At 42.1% G+C, this 21,537-nt stretch overlaps 1 long non-coding RNA gene across 1 annotated transcript in view; it reads right to left on the bottom strand.

Moving 5' to 3' along the window:
- Positions 1 to 21,537, bottom strand: part of LOC139178362 (uncharacterized) — a 99,676-nt gene that overhangs the window by 8,251 nt on the left and 69,888 nt on the right. Inside the window, exon 2 of the long non-coding RNA XR_011562780.1 lies at positions 9,347 to 9,431. This is a non-coding gene — a long non-coding RNA (uncharacterized lncRNA). The remainder of the gene's footprint in view (positions 1 to 9,346; positions 9,432 to 21,537) is intronic.

Raw genomic sequence — 21,537 nt, 5'->3', positions numbered from 1 at the left:
GTGAACTTAGACATGAAAATTACCTCCATAAGCCTCAGTTTCTCTCTCTGAAAAAAAATTAGAGAGACACATACTTATCCCTCAGGGCTGTTCTATGAAAAGAGATAATGCATTTAAAGTGCCTGACATATGCCAGGAACTCAATAAATATTCATATCTTCTCACTCTCCTTCTCCTCCCTAATGCCATCTTGGATTTCACCACAAGGCATTTGACCAGGCGAAGATGGTCACATTAGAGACACGGGCGGTGAGGAGCCACACTCCTCCAGACTTTGTAGAAAATGATTGAAAGTTAAACTGGGCCAGGAGTCTGGTGACGTTTGGGTGAGAGACAGAGTTAAATTAAGGTTTAATCTTAGCCCCTTCCATGTGTTAACCAGGCTGTGCAGAGCCAAGAGCTTGAAAGAGATTCAGTGCTGAATTTTCTCACTAATCTGATGAGAAGAGAGAGGCATGGGAAGAAAGAGAACGGGAGAGAGGGAGAAACAGAGTTCAGATGGCTAATTTTCTAGCCAGCAGCTACTGGAATGTTTCCATGAGGAGATATGAAAAGAGACAAAAAGAAATAATAACTGAAAATGGGCTTTGTTGGCCAGAAAAACTTATCCTGCTGGGGTGGAGGTCAGTGGGCGAGAGGATGGATAGAAGCAGGTACTCAGGGGACATGTTTCATTTTAATGTAGTCACTTTGGTACCCCTCTATCTGCTCATTCAATTAGCATCGAAGGGAAAAATAAAAGTTCCTCGCGTGTCAGCCTGCTTTCCAAGCTCCAGGGACAGAACTTCGTAAATGCAGTGACCTTACATTGCTCTCCTCAGAGAGCACGCTCCATCTCTGTGTTGGCCTCTGATGTTAAAGAAAATGGATAGCTCATTCTTTTCCTTTTCCGTTTCTTTCAGGAAAGAAACAATCTAAGTGTCGTTTTAAATGAAAACAGTTGAGTAATTGTCTTTTTCTTAGATGCTCTCGCATCCCCCAGAGTCATAAGAACCAACCTTCTAGGCCTGTTCCTTTTCTCCCATCTTCTCCCAAGTGCATTTGGCTGATTCACTGCAGGTTAACCTGAAATACGGCCCATGTGTTCCTCCACCCACTCCAAGTCATGTTGATGGCAACGTGACCTTGGCATGGAGCTTCCAAAGTCACGACATCAACAAAGGACATTTCTTCTTCCCATATATATATACATTTGTTTGTTTGTTTGTTTGGTTTGTTTCTCCCTTGATTCCAGTTTTTCTGTCAAACCAACTTACATTGTTTGGACTTGTGCTGCCCTGACTCATTCCTTTAGATCATAAGTTTCCTAGAGACCTTTCACCCCTGACTTATAAAATTCTACTGTCTTCAACATCCCTATCAAAGTCTAGACCACAGGCCTCCCTGCCCCCACTCTCCTGGAATCTCTGTTTCAATCTCCCCACCTCTGCTGACTTGAGTGAATCTGAACTCAGGAGCATTCATTTATTCATTCATCTCTTTAGATCTGTTATATTCGTGAAGGATTTTCTACAAATGGCTATAATATTTCTAGCCCCATGTGCTCCAACAAAACTTCTTCCCTCCTCAATAACAGGTGGCGTTTTTACCCTCTCCCCTTGAATCTGGGTGGCATCTGTAACTGCTGCCTCAACTAAAGGAGGGTGGAAGTGATGCTGAATGACCTCTGATGATGATGAGCAAAGAGGATACAGAAAGGAGATTAAACCAGCCAACCCAAAGGGAAATCAACCCTGAATATTCATGGGAAGGACTGATGCTGAAGCTCAAGCTCCAATTCTTTGGCCACCTGATGCGAAGAGTTGACTCACTGGAGAATCCCTGATGCTGGGAAAGATTGAGGGCAGGAGGAGAAGAGGGCGGCAGAGGATGAGATGGTCAGATAGCATCACTGACTCAATGGACATCAGTTTGAGCAGGCTCTGGGAGATGGTGAAGGACAGGGAAGCCTGGTGTGGTGCTGTCCATGGGGTAGCAAAGAGTTGGACATGACTGAGTGACTGAATAACAACAAAGGAGATGCCGTGCTCAGCTGGATCTCTTTCTTTCTTTTTTTTTTTTTTTTAATTTTATTTTATTTTTAAACTTTACAATATTGTATTGGTTTTGCCAAATATTGAAATGAATCCGCCACAGGTATACATGTGTTCCCCATCCTGAACCCTCTTCCCTCCTCCCTCCCCATACCATTCCTCTGGGTCGTCCCAGTGCACTAGCCCCAAGCATCCAGTATCGTGCATCGAACCTGGACTGGTGACTCGTTTCATATATGATATTATACGTATTTCAATGCCATTCTCCCAAATCATCCCACCCTCTCCCTCTCCCACAGAGTCCAAAAGACTGTTCTATACATCACTGTCTTTTTTGCTGTCTCATATACAGGGTTATTGTTACCATCTTTCTAAATTCCATATATATGCATTAGTATACTGTATTGGTGTTTTTCTTTCTGGCTTACTTCACTCTGTATAATAGGCTCCAGTTTCATCCACCTCATTAGAAATGATTCAAATGCATTCTTTTTAATGGCTGAGTAATACTCCATTGTGTATATGTACCATAGCTTTCTTATCCATTCATCTGCTGATGGATATCTAGGTTGCTTCCATGTCCTGGCTATTATAAACAGTGCTGCAATGAATATTGGGGTACACGTGTCTCTTTCAATTCTGGTTTCCTCAGTATGTATCTCTTTCTTGAGATGTCACTCTGAGAATCTCCACTTTGTAAGCAAGCCCAGGACACATGAACAGGCAGCATGTAGGTGTTCCCATCATTGACAGCTGATAGCCTGTACCAAGTGCAAGACACAAATGAATGAGCCTTCAGAAACTTATAGCCACTGAGTCACTCCTTACTCAAGTATTCCAGATGAGGTCTCAGACATACTGGAGCAGAGACAGCTACTCTCGTTGTCTAGTTCATACAGCTGATCTGCAGAATCTGTGAGCTGGTCATAGTGCTTAAACACGGAGAACCATTCATTGATCCATTCAGCATCTAAGTCGCATTCACTGATGACCACTGTTTGTCCCAGACTATTGGCGTGTGTGGGTGCGTGCACCCTGAGATCATAGACATGCCAATTATTCTCCTATCCATCCCTGAAACCCAAACAACAACAGAGCACTTTCTTAATATCCCATTTCAGAATTTTGTAGCCATTCAATTATGAAAGTGTTTCTGCATTTTCATTCCAACTCAGCTCCTTTAAAATAAGGGACTATAAGCTCTATATTTCCCATGGTACACAACACAGTTTTATAAACTTCATAGATGTTTGATGTAGATTTGTTAATTAAAAAACTCAGTTCACTACTGGTATTAGGTTTTCCAGGTCCCAAATAAATAAACTAAATACATTTTGGAGAAAGACTTGAATAAATGTAACCATTCTGCAAATAGGAGAGAAGGAAGACATGAACAATTTTTTTGATCTTTTATGACAGGCAACTGCTGTTTCATTTTAATCCGCAAAGCAATCCTATAAAAAAAAAAAAACAAAAAAAAACCACGATAATCCTCAAATTACAGATTTGAGACTTCAATCCAGACTGGCAAAGTCGCATGGCTATTGAGTATGGTGCTAGGATTCTAGCCAATGCCAAGAAACCCTTCCCAGCCACAGTGGTGGCTTCCACACATGAAGACACAACACAGATGACATTTGCTCTCAAGACCATTGAATAGCCGGTCTCGAGAAGAATGCTTCTCAGTGTGCAACATTATGTCCCATGTGCCACTGGAAAGTGGAGACTTGATCGCTTTTGGGCATTCTGGATGCTTCCTCTTTCAATGGTTTCCAAGCCTCACAGAAAAGTGTTACTGATTCATATTACTCTTATTTTTATAAATGGGAAGAAAGAAGGCATAAGACTTAGGGGAAAAGTTTAATATTCTCAAGAAGCCTTAAAAGTGAAAAACCAAAGTATGTTCATTACAAAAGCTCTGCTTTAATTTTGCATTTATACATTATATGAATATTGCTAAATATACTCCAGTGAACATGGGGATGAGGCTGAGGGATATGGAGCATCTCCTTTAGGAGCTGAATGCATACTTTGCCCTGCTTTTCTCTCTGAGCAGAAGAAAGGGAACAGAGAGCTAAGAGGTTTCAATCTAATGTGACTATACCTTCTTATTCTGAGTGACCTTGGCATCCAAAGACTTCATTTTAACAAATGACCCATTTGTTTCAAGGCTGTGAGTGGTGGTAGCAAGAAAGATGATGTAACTTCTTATTAAAAGAAACTGTAGTGTTGGGAATTATTCTCTGAATAGTAGGGCTTACAAGAAATTAAAAAAAAAAAACACAGGGAGACTTCTGGACAACATATGTGGATCTATGGATGAAGAAATACCCTCTGACAAAGTCCTTCTACTCTGCCTGTAGAGAACTGTGTAACTGGAATCAGAATCTGGATGTAATCATCTTGACGCCATTTACCCACACCGCTTTAAAAATGAGGAAATTGGAGGCTGCTGGAGGTGAGGGGTGGGGTCATTTTCCCTAGGTAATCCTTTGGTTAAGAATAGTCATGATCAGCTCTGAATGGACCAGTAGCTAGCGTACCCTAACTCCAAATGTCTTCCTCTGATCTTATCACCACATCCACATTCTAGTCTGTTCTCCACCTCCCTGGATTCTGTCTTCATTTTGAGTCTTATGGTCCAGACCTCATTCCTTCTATCAGCTTTGGCCACTGTCTTTCTTTTTTAGTAGCTTCTTCCCCTAGAAGAGGGTCCAGTATGTAAACAAACATGCCAGGGATCACTCCTATACAGACCACAGAGTTATAAAGAAGGAGACGATCATTCAAATTCAAATATGTAGTGAATTCTGGCTAGAATAGTAGGTCTGCTGGTTGGGGCTGGCTACAGGAAGCACATCTGAAACCAGCATGGACCACAGGTGAGGTCAGATGTTTTGATTGGCAGGCTGGTCTAGATGACCACTGAGATATCCTCATCTCCTAGAACATTCCTTCTGTCTTCCCTAACTCAGTCCAAAGTTGCTATCATATAAAGCTATTCTTCACCCCACCCCTTTCCCCAAGATAGAACTATCCTTTGATCCTTTGTGTATCCCCATTGCTATTTCCATGAAAATATGAAGAAGAGTACATGTATTCATATTAATAACAGCAATAACAGCAGTAAAGCCACTGTCGGATGTACACAGATCAAGTACATTACTTTGTTGCTGTTTAGTGCCTCAGTCGTGTCTGACTCTTTGTGACCCCATGGGCTGTAGCCCTCCAGGCTCCTCCGTCCATAGGATTTCCCAGGCAAGAATACTGGAGTGGGTTGTCATTTCCTACTCCCCGGGATCTTCCCAACCCAGGGATTGAATGCCGGTCTCCTGCAGTTTCTTAACCACTGAGCCACCAGGGAAACCCTGATAAAATACCAGATATGTTATTTAACAGCCAGACTATCTTTGAGAATGAGAGCTTCCCTGGTGGCTCAGATGGTCATGTGTCTGCCTGTAATGCGGGCCACCCAGGTTTAATCCCTGGGTTGGGAAGATCCCCTGGAGAAGGAAATGGCAACCCATTCCAGTACTGAAGGAAATGGCAACCCACTCCAGTACTCTTGCCTGGAAAATTCCGTGGATGGAGGAGCCTGGTAGGCTACAGTCTATGGGGTCGCAAAGTGTCGGACACTACTGAGTGACTTCACTTTCTTTCTTTCTATCTCTGAGAATGGAAATCATCTATTTTCTGTTTTACAAATTAGGAAATTGAGGCACAGTGGAGTTAAATAACTTTCCCAAAGTCTAAAAAATGGAGTAGCCAAGGCTCAGCCATAAGCACATTTTATTCTAGAACTCAGCTTTTCCCCCAGGAGCTATCTTTCGCGATGACCCATCCGCTAGTCTATGAAAACCTCCTGAACACTTGAATTCTGTTTCACATTTCTCTCTTCTACTTCACTATATTTCACTATATGTCTCTCATGCTTCAGTTCTGAATGAAAAGACAAGGAGCTTCACATATATAGGGAATCTTTTTTTTTTTTACTAAGCAGCCAGTGATGTCCTTGAAAATTTTACTTGTAATTGTATGTTGGCATCATCATGTATCATGGTGTTGTTAATGGAACAAATACAGAGGCTTGCATGATGGGGCTTCCCTGTGATGGGGTGGTGAGTAAAAAAGCTGGCTTAAAACTCAACATTTAGAAAACTAAGATCATGGCATCTGGTCCCATCACTTCATGACAAATAGATGGGGAAACAATGGAAACATTGAGAGACTATTTTTTGGGGTTCCAAAATCACTACAGATAGTGACTGCAGCCATGAAATTAAAAGACACTTGCTTATTGGAAGGAAAGCTATGACCAACCTAGACAGCATATTAAAAAGCAGAGACATTACTTTATCAACAAAGGTCCATCTAGTCAAATCTATGGTTTTCCTGTAGTCATGCATGGATGTGAGAGTTGGACTATAAAGAAAGCTGTATGCCAAAGAACTGATGCTTTTGAACTGTGGTATTAGAGAAGACTGGTGAGAGTCCCTTGGACTGCAAGGAGATCCAACCAGTCCATCCTTAAGGAAATCAGTCCAAAATATTCATTGGAAGGACTGATGCTGAAGTCGAAGCTCCAATACTTTGGCCATCTGATGTGAAGAACCAACTCATTGGAAAAGACCCTGTTGCTGTGAAGGATTGAAGACAGGAGGAGAAGGGGACGACAGAAGATGAGACTGTTGGATGGCATCACCAAGGTGATTGACATGAATCTGAGTAGACTTCAGGAGTTGGTGATGGACAGGGAAGCCTGGCATGCTGCAGTCCATGAGGTCACGAGGAATTGGATATGACTGAGCTACTGAACTGAACTAGTATTCTTGCCTGGAAAATTCCATTGACAGAGCCGCTGGTGGCTTACAGTCCATGGTGTCACAAAAGAGGGGAGCATGACTGAGGGACTGAGCATGTTCATGCATGAAGGGAACCCATGGCAGAGTCATTTTCTTGGCTTTTGTTTTGTTTTTTAAATTCACAACTGAACTTTAAATGATAATTGTGCTATTACTAAGTTTTGCTGCATAAAAAGACTTTTCCTAAAATGGGACACTTCATTCTGATTGCTTCCAATGACATCCTCGATTTGATGTGAGTCAAATCAACTCTTTGCTGCCTAACACCTCAATGATCCCACCTCAGGAAAAACCCACCTATAGGTGACCAAATATGACCAGGAAGGAGAAGAGATTGTCAGGTGTCATCTCTGATGCCCACTGAGGGCTCCAGGGTCATCCTGAGCTTATCAGTAGAGCCCATAAAGTCAGCAGGAGGAAAATGTTAATGAGAAGCAGGGTTGTTCTCAAGGGATCTGATGAGGGAGTGGGGTTGAGATCTCTGGTTGAGATCATCTGACATCTCATCAATAACCAAGAACACTTGAGACCATCACACACAGTTTTCCTCCAAGTTACTTCATAAAAACTAATTTGCATGTGATGTTCTGAAGTGAAAAGGATCTATAATTAAATAATTATGGGCCACAGCTCATATAGGATGTGTCACAATGTACATTTGGATATACAGATCTTTGAAATGTACAGAAATCTACTCAGCTGTAATTCACCATTATAGCAGAGATGGTTTGTTCCCATTGGGCATCCATTTTCTTCAACCTCCTTGGTAATAGAATGCTGATTTTATTCACATTGACAACACTCTTTTCACAGTTCCCCCTCCCTCCCCGCCCACACACACAGAGAAATACTACATTTCACAATCTCTCTTGCAGTTGGGTGTGGTCATATGACTACATATTCTGGCCCATGAAGTAAAAATAGAGTGTCCCAAGGGAATTCAGGAAAAGGTATTTAAATAAAATTGCTTTATGTAGAAGACCATTGTGTCTGCCATGCTTTATAATTTTCATTTCTGTTACTTAGAATGCAGATGTAATGGCTGGAGCTCTGGCAACCGTTTTGAACTACACAGTGACACTAAAGATGGAAGTTGTTGCTAGGGATGGTGGAAGAGACAGATAAAAAGATCTGGGACTCTCACCATACCAGCCCAGGATGGCTTACCTCAGAATTTATTCCATTTGAAAGAAAAATAAATGTTCATCGTTTAAAGTTCTGGTGTTTTTTAATAGCACTGGAACACAATCCCTGTTTAAATCAATCACTGAAATCCTTTTGCACATAACTTACTATCCACGTCCTTTAGAACACATTTTGGAAAGCATGAATTTGACTTAACCCTTACATCTGCAGAAGAAAATCAAAGGCCAGGGAAGGCCTTTTGTCAATGGTTTGTCAATGGTCACAGCTGTTTAGTTGTAGGACTGAACTTTGGCCCAAGTAATCTGAAAGTTGGTCCCTTGCTCTCAGCTCTCATGCTTATTTTTTATGATTTGGAAAATAACTTCCAATTCTGAAACCATTTTAGATGCACAGTAGATAGGATCCCGTATATGAATGGCAGATCTTCAGGTGCCTCAGAAAGAAACTTATGGTGCCCTAGAGAGAAAATAAGCCATTTCAGGCAACCTTGTCCTGGAATGTTCGCCACTGGGCATTTGGGGAGACTTGAAATCCCCCTGTCACTTAGGCACGGGGAAGGCAAGGGGGTAGCCAGCCAGAATGATACTTTTGTCTTCTCGCCTTTCAAATCCAAATAAATCATGAAGGCCTTCATATCTGCCTTTGAAGAATGCCGTCCCTGGATGACTTGTGGTGGTCTATCAACCTCTCTCACAGCTAACAGCCTATTAAAACCCCTTGAGGAATCTGCAGGTTCCTACAGAGGCAAAAATGTGGCCCAGGTCTGACGGGGTCTCAAGGAAATAAATCCATGGTTAAACCTCCAGAGACGGGCTCCTCCTATTGAGTCTGGATGAATGCAGACACCACACACACCACACCACACACACATGCCAAACCATGTACCACATACACACATATCACACACACATATATACCATACACGCAAACACACACACGCAATGCCTTACTGACCACACACACATACAAGCCTCACAGGTACCACACACACACACACACACACCACTCCACACACACACACACATACAAGCACACCACACATTGCACACAAACATTCCAAACCACACACATACCATACACATACACAGCAAACCACATATGTACCACAGACACACACCATACACATACCACACACACACACCCCCCTCTCACATATGCTCCCCACACACCTCAGACCATACTCACCACACACACCCCACACTCACTGTGCACACCCACACCACATTTTGCTAGGCAGAAAGGGAACACTGTATCATTAATTACTCCCCCATTGTTAGAAAAAAATTTAAATTATGATATTGTTACCTGAGGGCTTGCTAACAGACTTCTTCAGGTCTCCTCCACCTGGCGCAAATCCAAGGCTTCTTTTCTCCCTTCTTTCTTTTGAATTCTGGAATGCAGACAGCAGATTTTTCCATCAGTAAATGAATGTATCTAAAACCCAATTATCGTGCTGTGTCGGGAGAAGGGGCCCTTCGCCATCACCTCACTCCACTTCTAAGCAATGAAACACTGAATCCCTAGGGTATTCACAGATTGCATCTCCCCAGAAGTTTCCAGCATTTAGGGGGGCCTTTTTTCCCTATAAATTTCCAGTCACATTCATTTTCAAGGGATTGTTTAAAACCTGTGGTGGGATTTCACATCTTTTATTCCATAGGTTTTCACATTTTCAGAGGAACATGGGGAAAATTTACAGCTTTTTTTCTTTCTCTGTGGCTCAGCTGGTAAAGAATCTGCCTGCAATGCGGGAGACCTGGGTTCATTCCCTGGGTTGGGAAGATCCCCTGGAGATGGGAAAGGCTATCCATTCCAATATTCTGGCCTGGAGAATTCCAAGGACTGTATAGTCCATGAGGGTCGCAAAGAGTCCACACAACTGAGCGACTTTCACTTTCATTTTCTTTCCTCTCATATACACCAGAGTTAACCAGTATAACAAATAACTTCTAGGTCTCAGAAGTTTAACAAATAAAAATTAGCATTTTGTGTCTCTTGTCCAGTGAGGTCAATGGGAGGGGGTACCTTGCTCTGAGCCAGGGGTTGGAAAACTACAATCAGCCTGACACCTATCTTCATAAATACAGTTTGACTGGAATACAGCCTCACCCATTCATTGGCATGGTGTCTAAACAGTCAGCCGACCCTTGCTCTAGGCAGGCATTCAGGGACGCTGTCTTCTTATGTCTCCCCGCGTCTCTGAGTTCTGGAAGTCTCTCCATTCTTCAGGCAGGTAGAGATTTTGGGGGAGGTTTTTTTTTTTTTTTTTTTTTTTTTTAGGGTTAGGAGTGGAAGTCCTGTCTAACACTCCCACTTGTATTTATTGGCCAAAGCTCATGGCTACATGTGATCTCTCAGGGATGCCAGAGAAGAGTATTACCCTTGTGTCCAGATAGAAGGAGAAGCAGGATCTGTGAGCGCCTAGTTTCTGCTTCCCGTCTCCCTTGGCTTCAGCACCTACATCTAGGCATCAGGATCCCCATAGTTTCTATCACCCTAATAGCTCTAAAGCCTTCCCTCCTCTCTCAGCACGTCGACACTGCCCTGGCTCAGGTTCGGGGATTTCCTCTTCTGTTTTTGGAACTGCAGTCTCTGCCGTCACAGTTCCAGTCTCCATCTCTCTTTTTCCCCGAGAGGTCAAGCTTGTCAGCCCATGTCTTTGTTTTCTGAAAACAACTTTAAAGTCTCCTGTGTGTCTATCACACAATTGCCAGGACTTAGGGAGAGGCAGTCTCGTTCCTCCAAACCTGACGAAGCCCCGATTCAGCTTGATGTCTTGTCTTGCATGATCCCAGAGCTTTCTTCTCTACAGAATGCTCTATCTTCTTTTCACTCTTTGGCCTGTAGCCACTTTGTGGCTTCTTCTCACATTGCTCCCTCTGCCTGGAAAATGTTCATCTCCCCAAATCTCAGCCATCTGACCCATTTCAACATGTCCAGATATAACTCAGACCTTCATCCACCTACTAAAGACCTCACAGGAAGCAGGAGCTGGGTCATTTTTATTCATTTGTTGTACCCATAGAGCTAGCACACTTCCTACACACACACACACACACACACACACACAGTCGCTCAGTTGTGTCCGACTCTTTGTGACCCCATGGACTGTAGCCCACCAGGCTCCTCTATTCATGGAATTCTCCAGGCAAGAATACTGGAGTGGGTTACCATTCCCTTCTCCAGGGGATCTTCCCTACCCAGAGATCAAACCCTGCAGTGCAGGTCTCTTGCACTGCAAGCAGATTCTTTACCATCTGAACCACTAGTGAAACCCCAGCACACTTCCTAACATGTGGTAATGACTAACATTGTTTTAAAGGAATGAATGAGTGAATACCCAGTGGATTATGTGTGCTTGTATACCCAGTGACCTGGATCTGTTTTCCCTCTGAAGTCTCATAACTGTACCTTTTTAAAGTAACTTATCACTCTTGTATTTAGCATGAGCTACACATGTGTATTTGGTATCACCTTTCCTGGACTGCACACTTCTCATGGATAAGAATCACTGCCAGCATCACAGCATCTATCACATGGTAGGTGCTGAATGAACGTGAGATAAATAGGTGAACCAAGGGAGCTGAGCTCTTTCTTGGAGATTCTGATCCATACACATTCTCTAAGCCTCATATTACTACTTCCTTCAGGTGAGAATGGAGAGTGACGATATTAATCTTAGAATGAGAAATGTCTTTCTCTCTTAAAAAGGGTTTGAAAGGCTTTAAATCAAGAGCCAAGAAGATTCAAGGTTAAGTAACAGCTTAAATTCTTGAGCAGTGTAGCTCTTCCTGATTTTTTTGTGCAGAGACAGGAATTAAGAGCCTAATACCAGGATGAATAACTTTGGACTTAGTTGTGATATGAAGAGACAAGGGGGAAAAAAAAGAGGGGAGACTGGACTCTGAATAGGAAATTGTTGGAATGTTATATCAAGTATCACACTGTGTTCAACTGAGTGGAAACAACTAGCCCTGAATCATTTTTCCTATCCATGCAATGGGTATCGCTTCATTAATCAAAGCTTAGCATTAGTGTAAAGAGGGTGGGTATGATCGCAAAGCCTCATTATGCGATCGATTCAGATTTGAAATGCTAAGAAGCAATGCATTGAAACCACAGGCTTTTCAACTCTGGAAACATAAATAGATTACAAATAGTCAGGCATCTCTTCCTATAGTTTTAATAATTTTTTATTTTATATTAGAGTATAGTTGATTAACAATGTTGTGTTAATTTCAGATGTACAACGAAGTGATTCAGCTATATACGAATATGTATCTATTCCTTTTCAAATTCTTTTCCCACTTAGGTTATTACAGAATATTAAGCAGAGTTCTCTGTGCTATACAGTAGATCCTTTCCTTGGTTGTCTATTTTAAATATCACAGTGTGTATATGCCAATCTCAAACTCCCACTCTATCCCTTCTCTCCCCCCACCTCCTCCCGGGTACGCATGTTTATTCTCTACATCTATGATTCAATTTCTGTTTTGTGAATAGGTTCACTTGTATCATTTTTCTAGAATCCTCATATAAGTGATATCGCATGATATTTGTCTTTCTCTGATTTGTTTCATTTAATATGATAATCTCCAGGTCCGCTTATGTTGCTGCAAATGGCATTATTTTATTCTTTTTTATAGCTGAGTATTATTCGGTTATATATAAGTGCCATATCTTCTTTACCCATTCATTTGTCGATGGACATTTAGGTTGCTTACATGTCTTGGGTATAGTAAGCAGTGCTGCAATGAACACTGTGGTGAGTGTAACCTTTCAAACCATGTTTTTCCTCAGATACATGCTCGGGAGAGGGGTTGATGGATTATATGATAGCTCTGTTTCTAGTTTTTTAAGGAACTTCCATACTGTTGGGCTTCCCTGGTGGCACAGAGGGCAAAGCGTCTGCCTGCAATGCGGGAGACCCGGGTTCTATCCCCGGGTCGAGAAGATTCCCTGGAGAAGGAAATGGCAACCCACTCCTGGCAAATTACATGTCTGGAATTATTGCCTGGAAAATTCCATGGACGGAGGAGCCTGGAAAGCTACAGTCCATGGAATCGCAAAGAGTCGCACATGACTGAGCATCTTCACTTCTTCATACTGTTCTCCGTAGTAGATGCACCAATTTACATTCCCACCAATGGTGTAGGAGGTTCCCTTTTTGCCACACCTTCTCCAGCATTTACTATTTTTAGATTTTTTTGACGATGGCCATTCTGATTCCTATAAGGAGACATCTCACTGAAATTTTGATTTGCATTTCTCTAATAATTAGTGATGTTCACAAGTGAATTCTATCAAAAAGTTAGAGAGCAGTTAACACTTATGTTTCTGAAACTGTTCTAAAATTGCAGAGGAAAGACTTCTCTACCTGTGCTTTTTTCGCAGGAGCACTTTGCTGAACAGGCTGGGCATTGCAGAGACAGTGGGTCTCAAATATCCCATGGACTTCTCTGTACTTCCTGTCTCACTCGTTGTTGGATGGGTTTGTTGCGTGAACTCTTCCAGAAGCAGACAACAGGACAGAAATCAGTGTATCCCTGATATCTTCAGATGGGTTTCCCTGGTGCTGCAGAGGGTAAAGAATCTGTCTGCAATGTGGGAAACCTGGGTTCAATCCCTGGGTTGGGAAGATCCCCTGGAGAACGGAATGGCAACCCACTCCTGGAGAATTCCATGGACAGAGAAGCCCAGCTGGCTACAGTCCATGGGATTGCAAAGAGAAGATCCAAAGATTGCAAAGAGTCAGATACGACTGAGCAACTAACGCTTGCAACTTTAGCCTGGTAAATTCCTCATCACACAATTGGTCCATCTGAGCCATGGGGCTGGATAGCCTTTTTCGGTTGCATCTGACTCTTTGTGACCCCACGGACTGTAGTCCACAAGGCATATATGTTCACTTTAGATAAATTGGTAACTGGAAGTGAAGGCAACAGAGAGTGTGGTATTGAGTCAGCTTCCACTGTGGTCACCTGGAGCTTAATGCTACTGCAGAACTCTGAAAATCAGTGTGAAAGGAGCCTCAGAATGACTCAGACAGAGGAGTGAGGAAGCTGGGGTATTTATCTACCACTTCTCCTCCCATCAGTGGCTAGAGCTGCTCTCAGAGATCTGGTTTCATGGCAAAGCAGAGGCTGGCATAGCGAGTGGCATTGAGAATGCAGAGATGATAGGGCACATAGAGAGGGCACTCATGTAGAGAACTATGCACCGGCTTCTACCCGCCTGACCCCAAGAGAAGTGGCATGGCCTGCTTTTACCACCTCTTCTCTCTCTTTGGGCTTCCCCAGCGACTCCATGGTAAAGAATCAGCCTGTAATGAAGGAGACACAGAAGATGTGGGTTCAGGCCCTGGATCAGGAAGATCCCTTGGAGGAGGAAATGGCAACCCACTCCAGTATTTTTGCCTGAAAATCCTATGAACAGATAAGCCTTGTGGGCTACAGTCCATGAGGTCACAAAGAGACAGACACAACCAAAAAAGCCTATCCAGCCACATGGCTCAGATGGACCAATCATATGTTGAGGAATTTACCAGGGTGGGTACCTGAATGACTGTGACAATTGCTTCCATTCTAGATCTTCCCCAGTTGCTAATGAACTTGTAGTGTGAACAGGAATAAAAATCTTGCTTTTAAGCCACTGAGATTTTAGGACTGGTCTGTTATGGCAACTGGCATTAGTTACTCTGGTGAATATGCTAGATATTATTAAAGATTCAGTCTCCAATTAACTCATATTCAGCCATCATTCAGTTCAGTTCAGTCTCTCAGTCATGTCTGACTATTTGTGACCCCATGGACTGAAGCAAACCAGGCCTCCCTGTCCATCACCAACTCCCAGAGCCAATTCAAACTCATGCCCATCACACTGGTGATGTCATCCAACAATCTCATCCTCTGTAGTCCCCTTCTCTTCCTGCTTTCAATATTTCCCAGCATCAGGATATTTTCAAATGAGTCAGTTCTTTGCATCAGGTGGCCAAAGTATTGGAGTTTCGGCTTCAGCATCAGTCCTTCCAATGAATATTTAGGACTTATTTCCCTAAGGATGGACTGGTTGTATCTCCTTGCAGTCCAAAGGACTCTCAAGAGTCTTGTCCAACACCACCGTTCAAAAGCATCAATTCTGTGGTGCTCAGTTTTCTTTGTAGTCCAGTTCTCACATCCATACATGACCACTGGAAAAACCATAGATTTGACTAGATGGACCTGTGTTGGCAAAGTAATGTCTCTGCTTTCTAATATGCTTTCTAAGTTGGTCATAGCTTTGCTTTCAAGGAGCAAGCGTCTTTTAATTTCATGGCTGTAGTCACCATCTGCAGTGATTTTCTGCTGCTGCTGCTAAGTCGCTTCAGTCGTGTCCAACTCTGTGCGACCCCATAGATGGCAGGGAGCCCCCCAGAATAAAGTCTTTCACTGTTTCCACTGTTTCCCCATCTAGCTGCCATGAAGTGATGGAACCTGATGCCATGATCTTAGTTTTCTGAATGTTGAGTTTTAAGCCAGTTTTTTTCACTCTCCTCTTTCACTTTCATCAAGAGGCTCTTTTTTTTTTATTGCTGATTTTTTAATTTTTTTTAAATTTTTTTATTTAGCTCTATTTTTTATTTTTTATTTTATGTTATTTTTATACACTTTTCATATTTAATATGAAAATCTGTCAGTATTTATTTTTTATTATTATTTTTTTTTACTTTACAATATTGTATTGGTTTTGCCATACATCAACATGAATCCGCCATGGGTATACACGTGTTCCCAATCCTGAATCCCATTCCCACCTCCCTCCCCATACCATCCCTCTGGGTCATCCCAGTGCACTAGCCCCAAGCTTCCTGTATCCTGCATCAAATCTGGAGGCTCTTTAGTTCTTCTTTGCTTTCTGCCATAAGGGTGGTATCATCTGCATATCTGAGGTTATTGATATTTCTCCTGGCAGTCTTGATTCCAGTTTGTGCTTCATCCAGCCCAGCATTTCACATGATGTGTACTGCATATAAGGAGAAGGCAATGGCACCCCACTCCAGTACTCTTGCCTGGAAAATCCCATGGACAGAGGAGCCTGGTAGGCGGCAGTCCATGGGGTCGCACAGAGTCGGACATGACTGAGTGACTTCACTTTCACTTTTCACTTTCATGCATTGGAGAAGGAAATGGCACCCCGCTCCAGTGTTCTTGCCTGGAGAATCCCAGGGACGGGGAAGCCTGGTGGGCTGCTGTCTACGGGGTCGCACAGAGTCGGACACGACTGAAGTGACTTAGCAGCAGCAGCATACTGCATATAAGCTAAATAAGCAGGGTGACAATATACAGCCTTCACATACTCCTTTTCATATTTGGAACCAGTCTCTTGTCCCATGTCCAGTTCTAACTGTTGCTTCCTGACCTGCATATAGTTTTCTCAGGAGGTAGGTCAGGTGGTCTGGTATTCCCATCTCTTGAAGAATTTTCCACAGGTTCTTGTGATCCACACAATCAGTCTTTGGCATAGTCAATAAAGCAGAAGTAGATGTTCTTCTGGAACTCTCTTGCTTTTTTGATGATCCAACAGATGTTGACAATTTGATTTCTGGTTCCTCTGCCTTTTCAAAAACCAGCTTGAACATCTGGAAGTTCATCGTTCACATACTGTTGAAGCCTGGCTTGGAGAATTTTGAGCATTACTTTGCTAGTGTGTGAGATGAGTGCAATTGTGCAGTAGTTTGAACATTCTTTGGCATTGCCTTTCTTTGGAATTGGAATAAGAGCTGACCTTTTCCAGTCCTGTGGCCACTGCTGAGTTTTTCAGATTTGCTGGCACATTAAGTGCAGCACTTTCACAGCATCATCTTTTAGGATTTGAAATAGCTCAGCTGGAATTCCACCACCTCCACTAGCTTTGTTCGTAGTGATACTTCCTAAGGCCCACTTGATTCGGCATTCCAGGATGTCTGGCTCTAGGTGAGTGATCACACCATCGTGGTTATCTGGGTCATGAAGATCTTTTTTGTATAGTTCTTCTGTGTATTCTTGCCACCTCTCCTTATTATCTTCTGCTTCTCTTAGGTCCATACCATTTCTGTCCTTTATGCTAATCTTTATGCTAAAGATTTCATGCTAATCTTTGCATGAAATGTTCCCTTGGTATCTCTAATTTTCTTGAAGAGATCTCTAGTCTTTCCCATTCTATTGTTTTCCTCTATTTCTTTGCACTGATCACTGAGGATGGCTTTCTTATCTCTCCTTGCTATTCTTTGGAACTCTGCATTTGAATGGGTATATTTATTTTTTTCTCCTTTGCCTTTCACTTCTCTTCTTTTCTCAGCTATATGTAAGTCCTCGTCAGATAACCGTTTTGCCTTTTTGCATTTCTTTTTCTTGGGGATGGTCTTGATCATTGCCTCCTTAAATTTCTATTAAATATTGGCCATTATTCTAAGGGCTTTCATAATCATTGACTCATTTAGTACTTATAATTTTATAAAATGGGTCTTATTCCATTTTTAAAGGTGAGGAGACTGAGCCTCAGAAATAGTAAATTACCCACATCACACAGCTAGTATGCAGAGAGTGCCAGCCCTATTCATAGTGTCATTAAGGTGATCAGATCAGACCACTGTGAGAGGCCAATTGAACTGTGTCTCAGCTAGGTCACCAAAGCAAACTCCACCTTAAATATATTCATTTCTGCTATCAAATCACTGTGGACAGTGACTGCAGCCATGAAATTGGATGATGCTTGCTCCTTGGGAGAAAAGCTATGACCAACCTAGACAGCATATTGAAAAACAGACATCACTTTGCTGACAAAGGTACGGATAGGCAAAACTATGGTTTTTCCAACAGTTAGGTATGGATGTGAGAGTTGGACCATAAAGAAGGTTGAAGCCAAAGAACTGATGGTTTCAAACTGTGATGCTGGAGAAGATTCTTGAGAGTCATTTGGACAGCAAGGAGATCAAACCAGTCAATCCTAAAAGCATCTACCCTGAATATTTATTGGAAGGACTGATGCTGAAGCTGAAGTGTTCCGATTTTTTGGCCACCTGATGCAAAGAGCTGACCCATTGGAAAAGACCTTGATACTAGGAAAGATTGAGGGCAAGAGAAAGGGGTGACAGAAGATGAGATGATTGGATGGCATCATCGACTCAATGGACATGAATTTGAGAAAATTCTGGAAAGTCTGGCATGTTGCAGTCCATTGGGTCACAAAGAGTCAGACACAACTGATCCACTGAAAAAAACAAGAACTGTGACCAAATGCAAAATCCTCCAGGCTTCCCTGATTGAGGGAAGCCCCTGTCTGTGGAATCCAGAACGTAGAAGCTTCCATGGCAATTTCAACTCTAACATGTGAGAAGTGGCCATCACAGCAAGTAGCATAGTTTATTACCACAATAAGATCCCTCCTTCTAAGCTTTCCCTTCCTCCCCTTCCTTCTTTCTTTTGTGAAAACTGCCAAATGTTTCTTAGTAAAACTGGACAGCACCAATTCTGGGAGATGTATAGAAAAGGCATTTTCCATGTTTCATTTAACTTGATATTTCACTGATTAAAGGCAATGTATTTTACTCCCATGCTTCTCAAATTTGAGAATGCTTGAAAACCTGTTAGAAGAATTGTTAGAACAAAGACTTTTGAATCCTGCATCCACAGATCCTCATTCTGTAGACCTAGGATGGGCACTGAGAATTTACATTTCCAGTAAAGTTCCCAGGAAAAAGATGCCACCACTGCCGGTCCAGGGGCCCACTCTGAGTAGTTAATACATAGGTTTACTGACTTCATTTCTGATAACTCTTAAACTTTACTGAATCCCACAGTCTCACCTTCACTTTGTTTTTCTTTACTGCTTATAAAAGTGTGATCTTTGTGACAATCTTTGATTATCACTTAGAATCGTCTCATCCATTTTCCATTCATACAATTATTTATGGACTGCCTACTCTGTGCCAGGCACTGCTAGGTGCTGAGATTTTCAAATACAGTTTAAAATTCTGTCAGTATCTTCAAGGGGCTCATGATCAAAGGGCCGGAAGGGGATTGAGGGGTGGAGATCAGGACATAGTGACAGCAGTGAAGCCTGGGAGTAGTTTGGGTATCATGGCAGAGGGAGGACCACTTAAAGAAGGTTTTTAAAGTTTCTGTTGCTTCCCTTCTTGCTTCTTTCCTCATTCTCCTCTTGTTCTCTTGTCTTCATCTTCACACTTGACTTGACGTGCTCTGCATGTATCGCCCTTTGATTTTGGGGTGGAGGAATGGATCTCAAATCCTCCAGGCTCCCAAATAAATTCAGAGCATCCACAGTCATTAGCAAGTGCACCATGGCCACCTCCTATTTAATCACTGGAATCCAATACAATGTACAAGTCACTGTGAGAATATATTACGGAGGAGCCCTTGAGGCAGGAATGTTTCTCTCCCTGTCTTGGCAGTCTGAGATGTCCTCCAAGTCTGCAGGAGAAGATGAGTAGAGAGACACTCTGATGTCTTTAGCATCTGAAGGATCTAGGGATCCTGGATATAACTGCCTTCAAAAGCCAAACTACCTGGGTTCTTCAATTTGCCTAGGAATGTTCATTTATTACACTTATTAAAAGAAAAATAGCCAAATAAAACCAAAATTAATTTTAGGTAATGGACAACATTTTTTTTTATTCTCACCAGCAATATTTTTTAGTTATGTTGGCTCCAGCTCAAAGTTTCAAAGGCACAGCTTAGAAAGAGCTCAGTTCTCCAGCTTGCTTCCCCAAACTTCTTCAAGTCTAAAGAAAGGTCTCAAGTTAACTGGTTCTTTAGCACATCACTACTGAATAGGCAGATGTTGGTAAGAAGAGTTCTGGGGGAACAAATTATTTTCTGAAATGGTAAAACAAGAAGAGTGGAGGAAATGACTTATTTTTATTGATCAATTTATTTTTAATTAGCTGATAATTGTTACAGTATTTTGCTGGTTTATGACATACATCCACATGAATCAGCCATAGGTCCACATATGTCCCTTCCCTCATTAAAATGTACACATTACCAGATGCAAGACAGAGAGCCAGTGGGAATTTGCTGTATGAAGCAGGGAGCTCAAACCTGGTGCTCTGTGACAACCTAGAGGGGTGGTATGGAGTAGGAGGTGGGAGGGAGGTTCAGGAGGAAATGACTTTCTTTCAATAAGAACATGCTACATTGATAATTCTTTGCAGTCATTTTGTGGGGTGAAAAACATTTGCCCTCTGAAAACACCTGAAATCTGAAAAGTAGGGATGGAAGCCAAGTAAAACAAACACACTTTCAGTCAATTTTCATTGGCTAGTGCAGTTCTAGAACTTGCCAGGCAACCAAGTCACTTCCTTAAAAAGGCTAAAGTCTTCTAGCTTATCACTCCTTGCCTTGTTCTGTCTCTGGATTTTGGAAATATCTATCTTTGTGGGTGAATCTTCTTGAGATATTCTAACATGGCTGTCTACCAGTTTATTTCCTATAGTTAGCTGTGGGATCCCTGTAGGAAATGAACTGTGCTTAGTTAATTCTATTAATGTGCAAAGTCTGGGAGACAGTGAAGGACAGGGAAGCCTGGTGTGCTGCAGTCCATGGGGTCACAAAGAGTCAGATAAACAACTGATTAAACAATGACATTAATATGCTTGCATATAACTGATGTTCAGTATGCATTTAGTAAATGAAACAGAATGAAGTGGATGGATAGATGGATGAAGGAGTAAGTGAGTGAATGAATACGTGGGTGTATAAATGGGTGAATCGATAGAGGGGGAGTGGGTGGTGGATGGATGGATGGAAACATGAACAGACAGAAGGATGAATGATTGGAAAGACAGAAAGATGGAAAGTTCAATGGATGAGATGCTGGCTTAGTGGATAATAACAAACTAAATGATCAATAAATGAGTGAGCCTAGAATTTTCTACTTATTACTACTCCTGGATGCTTTATCTTCACAAAGTATCTCATATATTGGTGGAAAAGGAAACCGACTACATATTCAACTTAGTGGTAGAAAGAAAAGAATTCAACAATTAAATAAAAACAGATGCTTTACGGAATTTCAACCACTTTTAGAAGACAGATGCATTTTTCAGAAATCTAACTCCCTTTGAACCATAAGTCCACAACTATTCTATTAACAAAATTCAGAAATATTTGTCAAAACGTTGAAGACCAAATCTGCACAAAAGGACTTAACTAGAAAACTACACCTCTCTCTCTCCACCTCTTTTCATGTCTGTGTCTCAATCTCAGTCAGCCCCTCTCCACATCATTCTTTATTGTTTCTATTCCAGTCATCTTTTACAACTTAACTCTGGCCAAAACATCCCCATTCTCCTGTTAGCACTCTTTGGTGGTCCCCCAGTACCTGTAGGACAGAGTCAGCAACGGACATGAGTTTTGAGGCTATGCCACCCAGCCCTCTCTGCTCTTCCATGCTCACTGGACACCAGCTGCCCCAGACCACCTGCCATTCCAGTCATAAGAGACCGAGCAGGAGTAAAG

This window comes from Bos indicus, chromosome 21, assembly GCF_029378745.1.
Source record: "Bos indicus isolate NIAB-ARS_2022 breed Sahiwal x Tharparkar chromosome 21, NIAB-ARS_B.indTharparkar_mat_pri_1.0, whole genome shotgun sequence".
In the NCBI taxonomy this organism is placed as follows: Eukaryota; Metazoa; Chordata; class Mammalia; order Artiodactyla; family Bovidae; genus Bos; species Bos indicus.
Note: the sequence above shows the minus strand (reverse complement) of the source record. Positions and strands in the feature narration are given on the sequence as shown.